We start from the raw sequence: 5,532 nt of genomic DNA on the forward strand, positions 1-5,532 counted from the left end.
ATAATGGGCGCAGTAACATACTTCTGTGACCCAGCGAGAGTTGAACGAGGTGACATGAACTGTCAGTGGCTTATATCAGATGGGATACATACATGAGATTGCTTTCAAATCTACACTCGAAAACCTAACCAAGTAAAAGCGAACGTGGGGAGGATTCGAAACCGGTAACGAAATCTTAAGCTGGAAAGAGTCATCACTATGGATACATATTATGCGAAACCAATCAAGTGCTCAGTACTGATCCAAAACCTAAGAGCACTAGTGAACACCTTATTCTCACCCTAGTTCACATCCAAGTGATCGACCACGTGTGTGAAGCAAAGACCAATCGAATTCCTCAATGGACTGAACACTATGAACAAATGGCCAAAAACGTTATAACTATCCAAACATCCTACTATCTAGCGAAAGTCATCACGATGGAACCATACAATGATCTTAACCTATAGCGCTCACCTATTCCTACCCAGAGTGCAAGTGAACATATTGCTCACCCTAACCAGTTCACATCCACGTGATCGACTAACATACCGAAGTTACCACAAGTCAAAGTTATACGTTTACAAGCGCAAGACCAATCGAAAACCCCGAAAGCAATCTCGACCCAAAATGTATTATCCGTGAGTGTAGTCGAGTCTCGTACTCGTCATCTGTAATCGTCGGATAGAATATCCAGTACACGGTTGTCTTTCCAAATGAAATCTACATACAGAACTCGCTCTTGGCAAATGGGTGGCATTGGCGCAATAAGGAGCGAGTTCCCGTCCGGGTGCCAAGTGATTGGCAAATGTCTGGGGGAAAGCAACCATATGTTGATTTGTCTGTTAGTGTACTGGGTGTTTGAGGTATGTAGTATCCACGCTTGGTTGGGTGTGTCAGAGGACCGTGAATGCGTTCGCAACCCCAATTGGGGTACATCGGGAATGATTTTGTGGAACCGATGTGCCCGGCACACACTAAGTTTTGTTGCAAGTTAATAGTGTGCCATGTCCGGGGGGGTTGTGATTAAACTCTGGTGAATTGCGTACTGTGGTGATTGGGGTATGAAAGCCCCGCAGTTGCAATGATCGGACGCGCCTAGCGTGTCCTTTAGTTGATGGTAGGGAAATGAAGGCCCTTGTCAGCTCACCTAAGTATTCATGGAAGTTTGGCATAAGGTCGCTGTGGTAGGGGTATGAAGGCCCCGTCAGCGCATGCACAATCGGGCGCACGAGCGCTTAGCGGAGTCGAATGCCGCTCAAGTGCCTGTCCGGTGCATCGGGTGTGTGTGATACGAGGGCAATGAGGTTCGCACGGGGGCTCGCCTCCCGTGTGCTACCGGACTTGACAACATATAGAACGTGGTGTTTGCTCCTCCGGGTGCAATGGGACAATGAACATTCGAACGCAAAGTCGGAATTCTGGTTGATCCTACCAGTAATATACGCTCGTCTCAAAGGTTAAGCCATGCATGTCTAAGTACAAACAGATTTAATGTGAAACCGCATAAGGCTCAGTATAACAGCTATAATTTACGAGATCATCAACCTAGTTACTTGGATAACTGTGGAAAATCTAGAGCTAATACATGCAACATGCCAGGACCCTCGCGGGAACTGGTGCACTTATTAGTCAAACCAATCGCGGGTTCTCCGTGTCATTGAGTTGAAGTCTGGATAATGATGCTGATCGTATGGTCTCGCACCGACGACAGATCTCGCAAATATCTGCCCTATCAACTATGGATGGTAGTATAGAGGACTACCATGGTTGCAACGGGTAACGGGGAATCAGGGTTCGATTCCGGAGAGGGAGCCTGAGAAATGGCTACCACATCCAAGGAAGGCAGCAGGCGCGTAAATTACCCAATCCCGGGACGGGGAGGTAGTGACGAGAAATAACAATATGAAACTCTTTAATGATGTTTCATAATTGGAATGAGTAGAGCATAAATCCTTCTACGAGGATCAAGTGGAGGGCAAGTCTGGTGCCAGCAGCCGCGGTAATTCCAGCTCCACTAGCGTATATTAAAATTGTTGCGGTTAAAACGTTCGAAGTTGATACTTGTCCAACACAGTCCGGCTCCGCCGACCCGGTCAACCCGTGGTCGGTGGGCCAAGTCGGAATCTGGTTGCGACTCAATGGTGTGGTAGGGCACCAAGTCTGTGTCATGGTGTGCCCTTCAACGGGTGCAAGTGTAACATAGAGCTCGACCGCTCACGTTTACCTTGAACAAATTAGAGTGCTTAAAGCAGGGTGCCCAAACGCCCTAGAATAATCTTGCATGGAATAATGGAATACGACCTTGGTCTAATCTTTCATTGGTTTGTACTCAGACCGGAGGTAATGATTAACAGAAGTAGTTGGGGACACTAGTATTACGGCGCGAGAGGTGAAATTCGTAGACCGTCGTAAGACTAACTAAAGCGAAGGCATTTGTCAAGGATGCTTTCTTTAATCAAGAACGAAAGTTAGAGGATCGAAGGCGATTAGATACCGCCCTAGTTCTAACCGTAAACGATGCCAACTAGCAATTGGGAGACGCTACAACCAGGTGCTCTCAGTAGCTTCCGGGAAACCAAAGTCAGGTTCCGGGGGAAGTATGGTTGCAAAGTTGAAACTTAAAGGAATTGACGGAAGGGCACCACAATGAAATGGAGCTTGCGGTTCAATTTGACTCAACACGGGAAAACTTACCAGGTCCGAACTTATGGAGGTGAGACAGATTAATAGCTCTTTCTCAAATTTAAGGGTAGTGGTGCATGGCCGTTCTTAGTTCGTGGATTGATTTGTCTGGTTAATTCCGATAACGAACGTGACTCACATATGCTAACTAGAACGCAGTCAGCGTTAATGCGTCGATGCCGATTGGAACGGGTTAGGACCTTTCGGTGGAGTATGACCTGACACCTTCGCTGTTCGTGTGCGCAAGTGCACTTACGGTACGCTGCTTAGCAGGACAATTTGTGTTTAGCAAAATGAGATCGAGCGATAACAGGTCCGTGATGCCCTTAGATGTTCTGGGCTACACGCGTGCTACAATGTGGGTAGCAGCGTGTCTCCTATTCCGAGAGGAACGGGAAATCACTCAAATACTCACTTAGTAGGGATTATGGATTGCAATGGTCCATATGAACTCGGAACTTCTAGTAAGTGCTGGTCATCAGCCAGCGTTGAATACGTCCCTGCCCTTTGTACACACCGCCCGTCGCTACTACCGATGGATTATTTAGTGAGGTCTTTGGAGATGATCGTTCGCTGGATCCTCGTGAACCGCGTCTGCTTTATCGAAGTTGACCGAACTTGATGATTTAGAGGAAGTAAAAGTCGTAACAAGGTTTCCGTAGGTGAACCTGCGGAAGGATCATTAGTGGCCAAGTGATCCTTCCAGAAGTCCGAACCTGCGGGTTGAGACTTCGGCACAAGTTGCCATATGATAATTGACGAAACACTATAGAAGTCCGAACCTGCGGGTTGAGACTTCGGCACAAGTTGCCATATGATAATTGACGTAACACTAACAAGTCCGAACCTGCGGGTTGAGACTTAGGCACACGTTGCCTTATACATGACTTCGAACAAATACACAAGTCCGAACCTGCGGGTTGAGACTTAGGCACAAGTTGCCTTATACATGACTTCGAACAAATACACAAGTCCGAACCTGCGGGTTGAGACTTAGGCACAAGTTGCCATATGAAAGTTGACGAAACACTAACAAGTCCGAACCTGCGGGTTGAGACTTAGGCACACGTTGCCTTATACATGACTTCGAACAAATACACAAGTCCGAACCTGCGGGTTGAGACTTAGGCACAAGTTGCCTTATACATACATTGGCCAAATAAACAGAAGTCCGAACCTGCGGGTTGAGACTTAGGCACAAGTTGCCATATTATATTCGATCAAACACTAGGTAGTCCGAACCTGCGGGTTGAGACTCAAGACCGTAACAAGATGTCACTATACAAGTCCGAACCTAAGGGTTGAGACTTAATGCGATCTAGATACCAAGTTGACATCCAATACCTGTTGAGCAAAACCAAAGATTCCCTGTTCTCGAATGATTACACTATATAACAGGGAATCATGAAGAAATCAAGCAAGCGTGAAACAAAGTCATCACTTGGGCATGCTCGATAGCCAACCACATGACCTTAACCTAAGAGAGCATGCAAACCACATGATACCTATAAACGATTAACCCGCCCTAGTTCAATCGTTCACCAAGTGATGACTTCAGTATGGCTAAGAGAAAAACTTTTAAATGGGAAAAACTCTAAGTCCGAACCTCCGGGTTGAGACTTCCGCGTCGGAGGTGGGCGCACCTCCTATCCGAAAGATGATGAATCAGGGGTGTTCGGTCAGCAATGGTCGGATTCCCCGTCGTAGTCCAACTATGACAATCAAAGTCAAGACCTCCGGGTTGAGACTTTCCGCGAGTACAAGCATAAAGGAACACGGACCAAGCCGTACCGAGAGAATCGGTACTAGAGCCCTCGTGGTTCTACATTGAGAGAGCCCTCGTGGTTCTCATTAGGGGCTTTATGCAAGACGTACTCAATACTGTGGTGTGAAGTTTAAAGTATAGAGTCCTCCACTGGTCCACGCTGCTCCGGCGGTCCTGGGTAAGATAGTTCATTCTAGCTTGCCCTATGTGGAAGAGGACTCAATACCCTACCTGTTGAGCTTGAAACAAAGTCATCACTTGGGCATGCTCATATTGCCATACAATATTCCATTATCTACTAATGAGCATGCAGCTATATGATATTAACCTGTAAACGATTACCCCGCCGTAGTTCAGCGCTTCAACCAAGTGATGACTTCAGTATGGCTAGTGTGTGAAGTATAAAGTATAGTCCTCCCCTGGTCCACACTGCTTCGGCGGTCCTGGGTAAGATAGTTAGTTCTAGCTTGCCCTATGGTGGAAGAGGACACCATACTTAATACTGTGGTGTAATGAACAAAGTATAGTCCTCCACTGGTCCACGCTGCTTTGCAGTCCTGGGTAAGATAGTTAATTCTAGCTTGCCCTATGTGGAAGAGGGCATACAAGACAAAGTATAGTTCTCCCCTGGTCCACGCTGCTTCGGCGGTCCTGGGTAAGATAGTTAATTCTAGCTTGCCCTATGTGGAAGAGAGCATACATGAACCAAGAACGAAGGTTATGATCGAGGAATGATTCGACAACTAACCGATGGTATGAAATGTGAAGAATTCAAGCAAGCACACAATCAAGTCATCACTTGGGCATGCTCGATAGCCAACCTCATGACATTAACCTAGTAGAGCATGCGAAAACCAATATATATGTAAACGATGCCTCCCTAGTTCAGCGCTTCAACCAAGTGATGACTTCAGAATGGCTAAATCAAATCGGTTCAAAACATACCATCGGTATCCTATTGAAACACACAAGTCGATATCAAACCTCTTAATTGTGTAGTCCTCCACTGGTCCACGCCGCTGCGGCGGTCCTGGGTAAGATAGTTCATTCTAGCTTGCCCTATGTGGAAGAGGGCACATTACTCAATACTGTGGTGTTATGAA

The sequence above is a fragment of the Anopheles ziemanni genome, unplaced genomic scaffold, assembly GCF_943734765.1.
Source record: "Anopheles ziemanni unplaced genomic scaffold, idAnoZiCoDA_A2_x.2 X_unloc_67, whole genome shotgun sequence".
NCBI lineage: Eukaryota > Metazoa > Arthropoda > Insecta > Diptera > Culicidae > Anopheles > Anopheles ziemanni.